General features: G+C 43.3%; 1 protein-coding gene across 1 annotated transcript in view; it reads right to left on the bottom strand.

Moving 5' to 3' along the window:
- PLPPR1 (phospholipid phosphatase related 1) overlaps nt 1–12,250 on the bottom strand; it is a 256,436-nt gene extending 244,186 nt beyond the window's left edge. Inside the window, exon 1 of the mRNA XM_069476645.1 lies at nt 11,867–12,250. The gene's annotated coding sequence lies outside the window, so the exon portion shown is untranslated. The remainder of the gene's footprint in view (nt 1–11,866) is intronic.
- Between the last annotated feature and the right edge of the window lie 4,235 nt (nt 12,251–16,485).

The raw sequence follows: 16,485 nt of genomic DNA, 5'->3' as shown, positions 1-16,485 counted from the left end.
CCTCTGCCTCATTCAGAGCAATCCTCTAGGACCAGCCCCAGCCTTGGCCTCCATTACTCACTATGCATTTGTAGATCTGCCTTGCTCTGGGTCTCTGGAGCTATTTCACATCTTCAGATGTTCTCTTGCTCTCCTGCCTTTCAGATCTAGTGATTGCTACTGGCTTTTTAGATGCCACTCTAAAGACACTAATTATTTTTTCCTCTAGTTCATTTATTCAATACATTTTAATTAAATTTACAGAATGTGATAGGCACTATTCCAGGTCTTTGAGATGTAATAATGGACAAAATATACAGAATCCCTCATCTTATGATACTTCTGTTTTAGTAAGAAGAGGCAGGTCACAAACATGTAAACATACATGTGGCAAGTAAGGTATTTTTCAGTACTAATGAAGACACATAAATCAGAGTAAAGAGTTAAAGAATAATGGGTGGAGTCTTTTAGACAGAGTTATCACAGAAGGTCCAATGACACTTAAGCAGAGGGACGACATGGTGGGAAAGGGAGACATGCAGATTTCTGCAGAGCAGGCATTCCAGACTGAGCTAACAGCAAGTACAAAGACACTGCGGTGAAAGTATTCTTTGGGGTGCTTGATCAACATCAAGGTTACCTTCTCTGCTCTAGCTCTCAGGATCCTGGCCAACCACAGCTCAGACCCAATCAGTGTGTATCTTGGGTACACACATTATAATCATAAACAGGGGGAAGGAGTGGAGCCCTGGTGCCAAAAAGCAGCTGATGGATATCTTCTTGTTATGGGGTGTGAAAGGAGATACCCCAGCACTGAGTGGGTGGCTGGGATTTGTATTGTTCACGCCTCAGTTCTATGATTCTGTACAAGCATTTCTATGTGTCTACATCCAGGTAACCTACCAGTACTACTACGGAAAATGAGACTTAAAACATATATTTCACCAATAGTGATGATGTTGTCTTCATGCTTGAGAAAGACATACATTATCATCAGTTCCCAAGAATTTCCATGAAAGTAGAATAATACAGAGAAAGAGAGCTGAGATTTAATTTTTAAAGTGGAGTTTTGATATGTTGATCAAATCCCTTCATTTTCACATCTCTTGCCATGCTTCTGAATTCTGTGGTTCATGGGTCAGTAGTGACTAAAGGTGATATTCTCATAAAGACCTGACAAAATTTTGGGGTTACCAGCATAAGGAATCATATTTCCAACTTGTTGGTTTAAGTCTTGATTTTTTTTATTAAAAAAAAAGAGGTTAAAGTGTAATGGAGAAAAGTGTGATAACCCAGCATTTTAAAGCTTCATATCTAAGTGATCCTGAGGTCTGTATCAGCTGTATATCATATAAATATCATAAATAATGAATAATAATAAAAGCTACAATTTCTTTAGTCCTTATTATATTATAGACTCTATGTTAAGGCAAGTAATTTATTTATTCCTCATAAAGTCTCTATCAGTGGAGGGATACTTTTGTATCACCATCTTACAGATGAGAGATCTGAGACTTAGCAAGACTGAGGGATTGGCCCTGACAACACAAGCCTAGTGAATGGCAGAGCTGTAGAACCCAGCTCCATCTGACCCCACAGTCCAAGCTCTTAACCCACCACATGATCCTGCTTCCAGAGCAGGGAAAGATAATCAGAATATTTAAGAATTGGGGTCTTCCTTATGCTTCCATCATGGAGAAAAATCATCAGTTAGTATAAAAAAGAGTTCATGACCTAAGTTGGTAGACAAAATGCATTTACTGTGGAATTCATTCCTTAAGGTTCAAGACGGCAAGAAGCTAAATTGAAAATTTCTGCCAATATGTTTATAGAAGAACACCCTCCATAGGTAACACGGGCACCATCTCGTCTCAACATTACAATTGATTTTTGCCTAACTTCAAAGTGTTCTTCCAATGGGAGAACATCAGGCTGTGGAGGAGAAGACAGACTGCAGGTAGGGCTTAAGTGGGCAGGGACGGGTGGAAAGATGAGGAGGCAATCTGCAGCAGTTTGTGGGCGACAGCATTTACATACAGCATGAGTTTCACTTTGCTAGGAATTTTTGTTCAAACTAGTGTTTGTGAATTCCCTAGAATCCACTTCCTGTGTAGGAGTTGTTTTGCAGTCAGGTGTAATGGAATCAACACTGGCTTAACAGACTGGAAACCAGCCTGTCTTCCCAGCCTCTCCAACCACCAGTTGAGGGACCCTGGACAAGTCAACCTCGATGGACTTCGACTTTCTCATCTGGAAAAATAAGATGACTGAAATAAACTATCCCTTCCAGCAATTCTTTGAATCAAGGATAATTTATAGCTTTTGCCATTCATCAAGTTCAAATTAAGTTCCCGCTTTATGTTATCTCTTGCTAGAATGTGAACTCTTCAAAAAGCACATGGTATAAGTAGGTAGCTCCTAGCAGGAGCCCAGAAAATATTTATTTATGACTGTATCTAAAAAATATATGAGGACAGATGGCCAAAGGACCCTAAGATATATCAGCTTTAAGATGGAAAGCAGAATTCATCATTCTTATACACAGTAACATTTACCAAATGTTTATTAATCAAAGGAAATTGGCTCCATTTGAAATTGTATCAAAAAGTCAATGGCAAAATAAAATGTAAGGTATAATTCCACCTTTAAAAAAATATGCAAATGTTAGTGCACCAAAAAAATTGGAAGAACATACACCAAACAATTGACAGTGGTTTTTTGGGAAAGAGTTTGGGGCAGAAATGTGAGTGATATTTACTTTCCACACCAGACACTTCATTATATAAGCATTTTGTACACTGTTATAGTACATATATATAATTGTTTTGATCCATTTCTTAATTGCTAAAATACTTTAATTGTTCCAAACTAGCCTGGCCAGGAACTGTAAAAAAACTAAACCCGAAAGATTTTCTCAAACCTAAAGATATTACCTTGCTTTTACACCGCAGAAAAAGAAACATAAGAGAGATAATGTTTTTTCCAGTTAATACAAGTGTGAATGAGAAGGTCTTTCTTTTTTTTTTTAGTTCCTGTGACCCCCAGGAGAGAAGGCTGTAGGCTGATTATTAGAGCATTTGAGCGTGTGGGTTTGCCTGGAGCACGGGCTGGCAGACGGGAAGGATGATAAAGCCAGCCCGGCTTGCAGAGCTGCTGAGCTGAACAGCAGTCCTCTCACCCAGATATTATTCTTGTTAATTGTATCTGATTCCACTTAATTATATATTTCATTGAATTTAAATGTTGGTGGGGGGCAGGTCACTGTTCCATACTACTCATTAGAAACCTCAATAAAAAGAGCACCCCAGAAACCCTTGACGGTCAGCTGTGCAAATACATCCCCCTTCATTGTGACAGATTTGCTCCAGTAAATATGACCACCTTTTCTTCTGTGGCTGTGAGCATTTCTAGAATGCTTGATGCCATCGTACCCAAAGAAAAAGCCCTTTCTAACATAATTGAGACAATATAAAATAAGGGCTTTCGTGTCATGTAAAAATGTATGAGATTCACACAGAGAGGGGTATTTATCTCCTACGTGTACGCATCTCTTCTCTCTGTTGTTGCTGATGAATGGAAAAAGATAAACGTACCGTATAAGGAGGAAATAATGGCAGGACGTGGAGCTGACTGTTCACTTCCCACCCAGTTAACGCTGACAAGCTGCTGAAGCCTGTCACCTAAGGGTTCACGGGTGGTAAGAAGTTTATGGGGTGATCTGAAACTCTAAGGCTTTGAGGGCTAAAAGGATTAAGCAGGATGAGCACAGGCTTTGGATCTGGGTTTGAGTCCAGCTCCAGCTTTCAGAACTTGGGTAAGCTCATCCAACTTTCTGACACTTGCTTGGCTCAGCTGCCAAATGGGGTATCACTACCGATTTTCCAGTGTGTTGTAGAAATTAATGAGATAATATAGGTAAAGTATAGACTACGATAGTCTATAGTAGTACCTTGAAGAGTACATACGAGAAACCCATTCAAAGTTACCCACTTAATCTCTTTTTCTCCTTTCCATCCATGCTCCTTTTCCCTACTTTCCTATTTTTTAGTTTTTTGGCAGCAACAGCCAACTTCTGTCATTCTCCCTTCTGACCTCAAATCTTCAAAACAGGCCAGCAGTGCCAAAACCAGCCAATTTCATGGCTGGAATAATTTTCTTCTCCTATCTTGGGTCCTGACAAAACTCAAAACCATGGTAGTAAAGAAACTACATGTAAATTTATAAATGAAGGAATTGGTCTAGATGATCTCTACATTTTCCTCCAGACAAAGAGATAAATATAATAGATGATAAGTAGATAGAGCTTTTCTTCAGCTCTTATTTTTATTCTTTTGGCCTTGTTTTTACTATGCGAATATGTTTGCCCTGAAATATTTATTTGCAGCTCATACTACCATGCTGAAAGGCGTTTCTTTCACTATCTTCAACAAGGCCCTTGCCACACACGGTGTTACTGCATTCTCGAGCCAGAGTTGGAAGGCCAGGAAGCATCCTGCGCTGAGAGCAGGATCAGATGAGTGAGGCACTTGCATCAGGCACAAAATTTAAGGGATGCCAAAACACTCAGTAATCAACATAAACAATATTTTAATGCAATATTTTAAAAAATCATAATGCAAAGATTGATTCCATGATGAACAAAAATAACAAAATTTTAAATAAAGACAGGAACCAACCCTGCACTTGCACACCTGGTCCTAGCCCTGGGTAGAGTCTGGGTCTGAAATCAGGAGAGGAAGTTCTGGCCCCAGTTCTCACACTACCCAGCTACAGTAAGTAGTGTCCTCAGGCAAGTCTCTGCACTTCTTTAGGTCTCAGTTCCCTCATCTCATTTCACTTGAAAGTCTGATTAAATAACTTCCAATGAACCTTTAAACTTGAAAATTCTATGATTTTCTATAACACAAAGCTGCATTATTTGGGGCGCCATCACTGACTCAAAAGGGTAAGATTGATTCATTCAGTCATTCAATTAAAAATGTTTCCTGAGCACTTTCTATGTGCTAAGCACTACATCAGACACTGAACAAAAGTTGGGGACTACAGAAAGACACAGAAAGGGAAGCCAACCTTAGTGGTAGAGGTCAACCTTCCCTAGAAATTGACTTTTACATAAAAACCCAAAGGAGTTAGTTAGGGGGAGGCAAGGATGGAATTCCAAAAGGAGGGAACAGGGAACAAGATGGCCAAAGATCTGAAGGTAAAAAGAAACATCTCATTGGAGTAACTGTAAGAAGTTTAGTAGGGCTAAAACATTAATAGGATGGATGGGACCAAAACAGAAAGAAAAGCAGTGTTTGATTACAGCACAGTAATGAAAGCAATTGCCCGAGTGCCATGCAAAGAACACTGGGTTATGGGTCAGCTCTGGGTTCCAGTCCTTGCACTGCTGCCAACTAGCTAGGTGATGGGGCTTCCATATACACTGGGATTCTATTATAGTTTAGAACACACAACAAACTTTTCCATGAAGGAGAGAGGCATTTAATTTCCTAAGGAATGTTGTAAACCTCACATCTGAGATATTTAGAGTTTATATCCCTCAGTACCAAGAGGTGCTGTGATTAATACATGTAGTTACATCCCTGAAAACAATTTGGTAAACAGCTAAGTCCCTGTTGTGTGATGCCTGTGAGCCTGAAGGATCCAAGGACCAGCTTAAAGGTAAGCAAATTTTCATCTTCTCCAGACAGGTGTGAAAAGTAGGTAACTAAGCAAACGCTATTGGCAGACACTCCCAGCACATGTCTACTCCACCTTGGCTTATGACAGCCGGGCTGGTCTGCTCCTACCATATTTGTGTCTGCTGATTTAATTTCTGCACTTAGGAAGACAAGGAGATAACTATTTATAACCAACCAAAAAATTTTTTTAAATGAACACTTAAGCACACCATCTCTAGAGTCCTAAGCATAAAGTGAAAGCTTTATGGTTTTAACCTCACTGTTGTCACACGATACCTGCCATTTATTGAGCAGTTATTCTGTGTCAAGCTTTCCGAGTAACTCATCTAATCCTCACAATCTTATGCAACGGGTTCTACTACTATCTCCATCTTAACAGCAGAAATAATTTGAAGCACAGAGAAGTAAACTGTGTGCCCAAAGTTTCACAGCTGATAAGTGGCAGAGCCAGAATTAAGAATTCAATTAATTCAGGATTCTGAATTAATTCAGAATTAATTCAGGTTAACAGCCTGTCTAACTCTAGAGTCTGTGCTCTCAACCACTGTGCTACATAAACAAGGAAGGCTCATCAGCCTGCATGCCCAAGTGGCACCATTGGGGACAGGACTCAGAGGCTCCTTCAGTTTTCAGGACACTCAAGGATCTGAATTCTCTGGGCTGCAGAAAGCACACCAGTCATTTAGTTGTGGGGAGAAGAGCATCTTCAGTATCTGTCCTCAAATCCATCTTTCCATGCTCTCAGGAAGAGGCACCCTTCCTCCTATCTCTCCCTTGCTGCTCCCATTTCCCACACCCTTTGTTCTCTTTCCATCTGCTCCCCCTTGATAAAAACTGCACTTGAGGCTCACTGTACCTTCTCCTTATGGCCCTATAACTCTTTCCCTTGCCAGACTTCATAAATGACTGATAGGTACGCATTGCTTTGATTTTTTTTTTTTTTTACCTCTTATTCCCCACTGGACTCTTTGAAATATGATTTCTGAGCACACTGCTGCACGAAGATTGCTTTCCTAATGGTCACCAGAAGACTCCTTTTCATTTTCTTTTTCAGTTCTTCTACTTTCAATCTTTTCAACCTCTTCTCACTTAAAATCAGCCTGGTAATTTACACATCTGATGAAGGAGACAGCTTGTACGATGACAAAAATGGGCTTTGAGACCTGACTCTGACCCTTACCAGCCTGGTAACTAGGGACAAACTATCGGAACCTCTCTGCCTCAGCAGTAAAGTGGGAAAAGGAGCCTTGGGTGTTTTGGGGATTAAAGGAGTTTCCACACATACGCACTTACACAGGCTGACCTTGGTTAGGATTGCTTTGACCTTGGTTAGGATTGCTTTGACCTTGGTTAGGATTGCTTCTAGCAAGTCTGACCACTCCTTCTCATGATTCCCTAAGGCTTTTACTTTCGTGCCAGTTCTTTCCCATCTTGTCAGAGTATTCTCTTACTATGCTCTTTACTGGTGCTTGTTTCTCTCCTTAATTCCTAAATTTTGCTAAATGCTGAAATTTAGTCTTTGCCTCTATGGTCTCCTGTTCTTCCCATCCTCTCCCATAGTAAAAACAATAGTTGGCATTTATAGTGAAATCACCATATGCTGGGATCTGTACTAGTGCTTTCCAAGATGTTCCAGTGTTGCCCCCAAATCGATTTCTGTAGAACACCATTGAGCCTTTCACCCTCCTAAGCTAACCTCCCTAACCTCCCGCCCCCTTTCTCTGCCACCATTCACCCAGCTACCAATGGTCAAACCAAAGTGCTTCTGCTTTACCCGCTGTAGTCAATCTGCAACCAGATTCTGACTATGCTTTTCTCCATTCTGATATCTCTTATTGGGATTTTTGGATTAGAACTCAACATGTTTGGGCTTGGTTCAGTAAGGAATCTAGTTTCTAGGGCTGCACCATTGCTGATTGGAATGTGGGTGGTCTGGCCCTCACCCCAGGATGCCAAGATACTAAGCGCTTTGTATTTATTATTTTAGAAATGGGGTCTCACTCTGTTGCCTAGGCTGAAAGGCAGTGGCATGATCATAGCTCACCACAAGCTCCAACTCCCGGGCTCAAGCAATTCTCCTCCTTCAGCATCCCAATTCGCTAGGACTACAGGCATGTACCACCATGCCAGGCTAACTTTTTGTTTGTTTTTTGTGGAGACAGGTTCTCACTATGTTGCACAGGCTGGTCTCAAACTCCTGGTCTGAAGTGATCCTCCCACCTCAGCCTCCCATAATCCCAGGATTATAGTCATGAGCCACCCTACCTGGCATTATGAGCTCTTTAAATGAGACCCTGTGGCTTAAGAACTCCCTGATCCAAATTATTTTTAAAGTTTTCGCAAAGTACATGAAATCAGCAAATTCTGACAAGTAAGGGGGAAGGAAAAGGGGATTCACATATACTGCCAGCCTACTGTATATCACGAACTGTGCTCAGTGACATTGCTTCCAAGATGCAGTGATGATGTAACTTTTTAAATATAAAAAATATGATGTCACACTGCTATTTCCTAGGGGCACTTCCGAGTACAGTTCTTCATAGAGGTGGCTGAGAAAATGTGTTCTAGTTTGATCTGTGGCCTCTCTGGAACATTTTGCCACTGACCTCTGATCAGTTGATCACCTTGGAGAAATGGAAGTCATGACTGGATTCCTCAATCACTTACTTAATCATTCATTTAACAAATATTTATCGAGTCCCTACATACCTTGTTGTTACAATGCAGTAAAGAGCTACACAAGTGAATGGTGAGGAAGAAGAGAGTGATAAGGAAGCACACAGAGGAGGCCCTTCTTGGATTAGCAGGCTTTACTTTCCTCACTTGTCTTGCAGATGTATCTCCTCCTATCCACCCCTATGGCCACCACCCTCATCATTTCACACCTATATTTCCACAATAAGCTCCCTGCCTCCAGTTTCATCCTCCACACTGCGGTCACAGTCATCATTCTCTGATGCAAATCTGATCATGTGGCAAAATTTCCCAGCCTTCTGCATAAAACTGAAGCTCCTTTGCTTGGGATAGTTCCATTCACACTGGATGCCTGCCTATTTCTCTGGCTTGATGTTGTGCCACTCCGCAGAGCTGAGAACCCACATCTCTCACTGCAGCCACACAGAACTCCTTCCAGTCCTCACAGAGGTTTTTTCCTGCCCAGAAAGCCCTTCTCTTCTCCTTGTTATTGTTCAATACTTAGCTTATGTCAACCTACCTACTTCTTCTTGATCTTCTTACCCATTTTGAGTTGGATGACCTCCCTTTGTGTATCTCTCTCAAAACATTCACTCTTTAGCATTAGTTATTAATTAGTGTCGCCAGGTGCTGTTCACCCTCTGTGGCTCTAACCCCATGGGATGGCTTACAATAACCCTAATTTTTCAGGCACTCTCAAACGTTTCCTCTGCCCGGAATGTCCTTTCTATCCTTCCCTACTTGGTAAAAGACTATTCATTTTTCAAGAATAACTCAAAGCTTACCTGCTCAAACCCACCAAGGGAAGAAAACACTCACTTACACGTCTATACTATTGGCACTTGGTTTACCCTACAGTTATAACAGTTGATCAGATTGTGTCATAGTTAAATATCTATTTCCTCCTTGAGACTGGGACCACTTTTTTACTTCTTTATTTTGGGTGGAAGGAGGTAGTGGGCCGGGGGGACAGTGAGCGCCAGGCTCCAGCACATAAGTGCTCATGCATGTTTTCTGAGTGTTGAGAAAATCCAGAAGGAGGGATGGTGTAAATAGCATACATGTTTAAGAGCTCATAGTACAATGTAAGTACAGATATATATTAACATATATCTCAATATATATACAGCTAGCTCTGTACTATGTTCTACAACATGTTCTACAAAGCTATCCTCCTTTCTGACTATTTAATGTGTATTAGCCTTGTATTAACAACTATATTGTAAATACTTTGAGGGCCAGAACTACATTATACATTTTTATATGACCTCCAATACTAAATACAGAATAGGTGGTCAATAAGTACTTGTAAATAGAATCTGAAAGTAATCAAAGTAAATTGATCTTGCAGATAAAAATGAAATATATTGTAACAGAACCAATAAAGAACTCTAATAAAAAGAAAAATTAATCTTGATATTGTCTTGCCAAGATTTGCAAAGAAAATGATGAGAATGTTCACCATGAAATAAAAAGGACATATGCTTACAATTATATTTAAACCCCCTCTATGCCAATTTTAACTTGAAAATATTTCTGGAAAGGTCTTTACTCCACTAGTTATTTGAAAAATAAAAACAAAACTTTCAGATTTCTATCTTACCGTATACCCTTAAAAATCATAAAAGCCAAGCTGTTTCCATGATAACTGTCCCTTTCCCCATTCCCCCTTTTCCTTTTCTTTTCTTCCTCAAAAACATCCTTACCTTTTCTTTACACTGACTTAGGAGTCAAGGTATCTTTCATCTATGAACTTGCTCAATTAATCTCATGTGTATCATGCTTTCTCCCACTTGAATGAAGTCACAATGTTAAAAATACAAAAGGTCCCCATCCCAAGGGGCAGCAGAGAGGTGATCCCCACCTGTCATCTCAAAGTGAAGAGAACTCCTCTGGTGACGGATAGTCATCAGTGCTGCGTCTGAACTTCCAGTGTTTACTTCTGTCAGCATCAGCTTGGTTCCCAGGTCCCCCACACACTTCCCTTAGAAATCCAAGGCTCCGGAGGTACAGAAGAGCCAAAAATGTGCCTGTCCACCCATCCCACCTTCCAGGTACAAACAACATTATCAAGATGGAGAAACTTTCTCACTTTCTAGACCCAAAGAACTAATTTGTGATTGTGCTAAAGGTTATCCCAGGAAGAATCAAGTCTTTTATACTCCAGATGTGGCATTCCAGACATCTCCAAGCTAGAGTCCCACCCGATGAATAGGAGCTGCTAACCATACAAGCAGCAGAAGAGACACATGGATTCAGGGCAGGCTGTAAAGTACCTCCCCTCCAATCTCCTCCTGTCTTAACTGGCCTCTAGTCACATCTCTCCTAAATGACCATCATCTGTCCCTCTTCCATTTCCCTTTGTCCCAGTCCTGGACTCCTCACACACTGACCCAGTCTCAGCTGTTTCAAAGGGCCATTAGATTTGAGGCTTTTCCCAGGTGCAGCAGGCGCTCGCTCTGCACTCTGAAATCCCGTCCTCATGGGGCTAGCATTTGGGGGAATCCTTTTCTCGAGACCTTTTCCCTTGGGCGGAAGATATATTCTGAACGGTGTCTGACCGCCAGCTAGATACCAGACGGTAGAGAATCTCACCCACGAAAGAGGTTGAAAAGAAAAACGATATCCCCACAAAGAAAAATAATATCCTAGAGTCCTCCACATATTCCACACGTGTGTGTCGTAAAATCCCAGGAAAAAAATAAAGTCCCTGCTTTCCCCTGCCGCTGCCACCACTGCAGCCCCTATCCAGCTCCCAGAGCTGTCGCGGTGCTGTGCATGAAGACAGCACCTTCCCCTGGGAGGAGAGATCCTGGCGCCCAGCGTTTCTAGGAGGTGATTATGACAAGCCTTTCAGTAACTCATCATTCATCCCCACACTGACCCGAGCCTCACCCCGGCGCCTTTGGCACTGACGCTGAATGAGAAAGGCTGCCCCTCCAATTTTCCAGGTGACACCCCCGCCCCTACAACACACACACACTACTATGCGCATAGGGCGCAGGTGGGGGTGATAGGAAGGATGGCAGGTGCCCACGCCTGAGGGAAAATCAGTGTCAATGCTTACAGCTGGGGGGTGAGAAAGCCCAACCCCCGCCCGGGTGGGAGGACTTGGCATCAGCTACCTGCAGGGCGCCCCCTCCTGCACGCCCACCCACGGGCGCCGGCTCGCGTCGCAGCCCGGAATGCAGTCAGGAGGGTGCAACGGGACGGAGGGAGCCTCCACGCCCCCTTTGTCTCCACGTTTCCCAAATGACACGGGAGGAAAGTTTACGAGCAGGGAGGGGATAGCTTTCTACTGGGTCAATCTGACACCTCGCAGGAGGCGACCCTCCCTGGGTTCACCCCCCTCTCTATGCACAGCCCCGGCGCCGCCTTCATCTGCACCTCGAAACCCACAAGCCAAGCTTGGGCCACCTGCGCCGCCGCGTCCGGCCGGGAACCTGTCCCCAGCTGCAGCGGCGCAGCGACGTCCCGGAGCGGCCCTCGGCTGCGGACGCCGCACTCACCTCCGGCAGCGGAGCGTCCGCCCGTGCACCCTACTGGGCCGTCCAGCTCCCGGGAGCGAGGTGCATTCAGGCAGCGGCTGGCGACACGCTCCCTGGGCGCTGCTGCATTCCGCCTGCGTGGGAGAGCGAGCCGGCGAGCGCGCGGCGCGGGCGTGTACGAGTGTGTGTTTGTGCGAGTGTGTATGCGAGAGTGTGTGTGTGTGTGTGACAGAGAGTGTCAGTGTGCGCGCGCGCCCGTGGGGCGGAGGTGCGCGGGATCACAGATCCCGCTCGGCGCCCATCCCGCGTTCTGCCTCCTCCTCCGCCTCCTGGCGCTGCCGCTTGCACAGGGTCCAGGTTTCAGGATCTCCTGTTTGTTTAATGAAAGGAAAGGAGCAAAAGGCTGGCAGGGTGGGGGCCAGAGAGGCGGGGAGGGCGCCGGGCTGCGCATGCTCAGAGAGGGACACTGAGCGCTTGCTCCCGAGCCGAGGCAGAGCGAAGAGAGCGATCTAAGGGGAGAGGAGATCAAGACGGAGCCCACCCGAGCTGTTGAGGCTCCGCGGGGTTCCCACAAGGCAGAGGGGAAACCCCGCAGCAAAGGTGTGCCCTGCGCGGGGACTCCATGGCGCCTGCAGCGTTGGGAGCCGGTGGCGGGATCCCTACCCATCCTAGGGGACCGTTTCTGCCTGGATCCCTGGGTAACGCCGGGCTGTCCTCTCTCTATTTTTAGTGCTTGCGCCAGGCTTCCTGAGGGCCACTCTCTTGCCCTCTGCCCTGCGGGCAACCCTCCTGAGTGTCCCCAGAGGTCCAGGAGGAACCACACGCTGCAGGTCGCCCCTGACCTAAAATGAGTTTCCTAATTTGTGCTTCTTTCGTCTCCTCCCAACTTCCACTCTGTGAAGAGCAGAAAAAGGCAGCGTCTACTCGGGTCCCAAAACAGCTTTAATGGGGCGAGGGTGAGGAGGGGCACACAATTACCCACTTCCAAAGAACAAAGGGGGAATGGAAGGAAGGTGAGTCTCTGAGGACCCCAAACTCAGCCTCCTTTGGTGACAGGGTTAGATGGAGGAGACATTTGCCCTATTTGAGAAGGCTAACAAGAACAATGGATCTATTGTCCCCCTTGCCTGGAATGTCAAAGCAATTCTAGGTCTTTGTAAGTGAGGCTTCTGGCTACTTGGTAAAGTGGAAGAACTGTCAACTCGAAGAGTCCAGTAAGAGAACCCGAGCCTGCAATGACACAGTAACCTGAGGCCAGAGGAGACGCCGGGCGAGAGCCTTCGCGAGTGGAGTGGAAACTCTCTTTGGTGAGACTGTTCTATGAGCAAAACAGAATGGTTAAGACCCATTCAAGAGCTTCCATTTCAGCCTCCTCCCTCCTTAATCACTCTGTCTCCCCCAACCACCACCCCATTTTCTCTCCTGCAGAAGAAAAGCTATCCCAAGCAAGGAACTCCCTGTAAAGATATTCTTATCTTCTGTTTATTCATTTCCTGGCCCTCCAGGAAAGGACCACCCTTGGTCCCCCCCTGCTTTGAAGGGTGAGAGAACAGCCTGCCCGGTGCAAATCTTTTCCAAGCTTTCATTAAAGATCACCTCTGAGCACTTCAACTATACAGTGCAAGCGAGCAGATGCCTTGTTGCTGAACTCTGACCCACATCCCATTCATCTTCCCAATAATAATGCCAAGTGACACTCGAACAGCAGGACAATTAGATCAAATCCTAGAGCACACCCGGAGGAGAGAAAACAGCAAGTCTAAATGCCACCAACAAAAGCAAAGTTTAGGAGAAAAGATTCAGAGGAAGGAAAGAAGGAAGGGAGGAAGGGAAAGTTCTTAAAAAAGAGAAAGTGTCCTTGGTGGAGTGGAGGTTTCCTTCTCTCAGGAGCTCATTGAAAGGAGTAGAATTGCAGCATCTCAGTGAGTTTGAGTCTCCATCCACCAGGTAGGGGAGATCAGGTTCTCCTGAAAAAGCAGCAAAGTGTCTATAGTAAACCACTCACAATATTTGGAGCTCCTACTTCCACGCCTGGTTTTGTCAGGACTTCCTTTTGGTGCTAGGCTTCTTGGAAGGCATCCAAGACAGATCTGCTGTGTTGCCACATTCCCGACAGAATAGTAAATAGTGTTCACTGGAATTTCAAGGTGTTAGTATTGACACAACCAACTGCTTCTTTGAGGCAGGAAAGCCATTCTCCCTGCCCTGGTGCTATTTAAGCGCGAGGTGAGTGAGTGCTCTAAATCCAACAATTGGGTGGGGCTGGGATTGGTGCCAGTCTCAACTCTGCAGTTCTATCAGTAGGAGACAGAACTAAGGCTCTTCCTCCTACGGTGCTAACTGTCTAGGACTGCCTAGCCAAGAAGCACACTCTCTCTATCTGAGCCTGGCCTTGGGTGAGGAGGAAAGGGACACCATGCCCACCCTCCCATTGATGCTCAGGGACACCCTGTGCACTGTCTCAAAGCAGAATGTAGCTCCAACAAGGTCAAGGGTGAAGAAGAATTTATAAATTCAGACTTGCAAATAAAGTGGAATCCCTTTATGGTGCTTCTGCTAGGAGATGGTGAATGAGCAGTTCTGGAAGAGAATTTTACTGTTTAGGGAGAATGGGGGAAACACAGAGGACATTAAAATGAGATGATGTACATAAAACACTTAACATAGTGCCTCCTGTGTAACAAGCTCTCCATATCTTGTAGCTATTATTATTTTGGTTATTAACAGTTTCATTATTATCATGTTTTAAAAAAAGGCTGAGGAGATCTTTTTTTAAAACAGATAAAAGCCAAATGACTTCCAATTTTCCTCCTCGCTTCCTCCACCGCGCCCCCTCACCCCACATCCTGATCACTGATGTATTCAAATCCATGTAATGAAAAGCATGCTATAAAAACGTGTGGCAGTGTGAATGGTGAATAGCTCCAATTCTCACCCTTTCACACTCAAATCTAGATGTAAGTGTGAGATAGCATTGTCTTTCAGTAACATGCCTCAAGCACTTTTTGTCATTCACATCTCACAGTGATTAAAGATCCATCCTGCCTGGCAGGGTCTCTTGCTATAATACCTCACCTACATTGGCACACCAAGGTTTGTATTTTCACTTTTTTTTAATCTTCCTTCTAATTTTAGCTATCAAATGTGTTACTCCTCCAAGGTAACAGAATGCCCGAAGCCAATTAATATACACACATCTGTAGATGGTTTGGAGAGAAATTAATGGTAAGAATTTCACTGGCTGCCAGTATTTTCAGTGCTCCCTAAATTCACATTTCAGACTTAGCACTCGTCCCCTCTACCTAGGTAAAGAACAAACCCCAAACTTTGGACCTTCCTCCATCAACCAACCAAAAAACACTTCTAAGGGCTTTACCTCCTTTATCAGCAAAATAACCCAGCAGTATTGCATGGCTATGTATTAAATTGTATATTTTAAAGAAAACTACCTATTAAATTTTAAATAGCACTAGCTATTCAAAACATACCAATACAAAAAAATTCTAGAATTAATAAAAACAATAGATGAAAAGATCGAACATTAAACTCTCCAGAGTTATGGATGCTAGAGAGATGTCTCAATTCTTAGAAAACTAGATGAAAATAACTTTATTTTATATACTGGTGAAGTCACATAACTCTTCATTGATGCAGTGTGTGCAAAAGTTCTGCTTTGAATATTATCTAATAAATATGAAACACACCATTTCCATTTGAATTGAGTCCTACCTATAATTTTGGTTCTTTTCAAATACCACCCTAATGAGACAAATACATAATTTTTTCTTCTTGTATAAATTTCTTATATATGGCAATCTTTTCTGGTTCAGTAAAAATGTCAAGCCATGACTGTGAGGGCTAAACTAGTGATTTCTTTTTGTAAGAATCAAAATTTTTCAGTGACTATCAAAAACTATTACAAAACTATGCATATATCCTTTTGCATATTTTCCTATTGTAACTCTTAACATCAGGTACTTTTTAATGTCTGACTTGCCCCCACTTAGGATGGTTCTGAGCCTTTCGAGGGCAGAGTTTTATTTCTTTTTTTATGCTCCCGGTGCCTTGTGAAAGTAAGCAAGTGGTATATGTTCAGTAAATGTTTAAAGAGTGAATTAATAAATACATAGCTGAAAATGAATTTCTGTTGGTAACATGCTGACTTTGAAAAAGACTTCCACGTACCATGATACTTGGCACTCCTTATAGATGATGAAATCAGTAGACATTAGTTTTTCAAATTTTGTGTCTGATTTTCTAAAAATGGGACTTGAGAAAGGCAAAGCAGATTTTTGCAGATAGCTTTTGTTTCCCCTTGGAAACATATAAAGCAAACCCATTCTAATTTTTCTGGTTCAGAAAGCGAATGAGTTTTGGCTCAAAATGTATTATTATTCAAAGGATAGCTTCACGCTGGCCAACCTAATCCTCTGGAATAGTGTTCTAATTTATTAAACTTTCCCCCTAAGTAGGATTAAACATTTGGGTCAGTAGTGGTTATAACTCTTTTTGTCATAAAGAGAAATAATCCAAAACGTGAAAAGACCCATCCCCAGGATCCTACTCCTAGCATTTCTGCTATAATTGTCTTGAATGAAAGGGACCAGCAAGAAGTTGGTTCTGTTTTCATGGATGGGAAT

This window comes from Eulemur rufifrons, chromosome 7 (genome assembly GCF_041146395.1).
Source record: "Eulemur rufifrons isolate Redbay chromosome 7, OSU_ERuf_1, whole genome shotgun sequence".
Lineage (NCBI taxonomy): Eukaryota > Metazoa > Chordata > Mammalia > Primates > Lemuridae > Eulemur > Eulemur rufifrons.
Note: the sequence above shows the minus strand (reverse complement) of the source record. Positions and strands in the feature narration are given on the sequence as shown.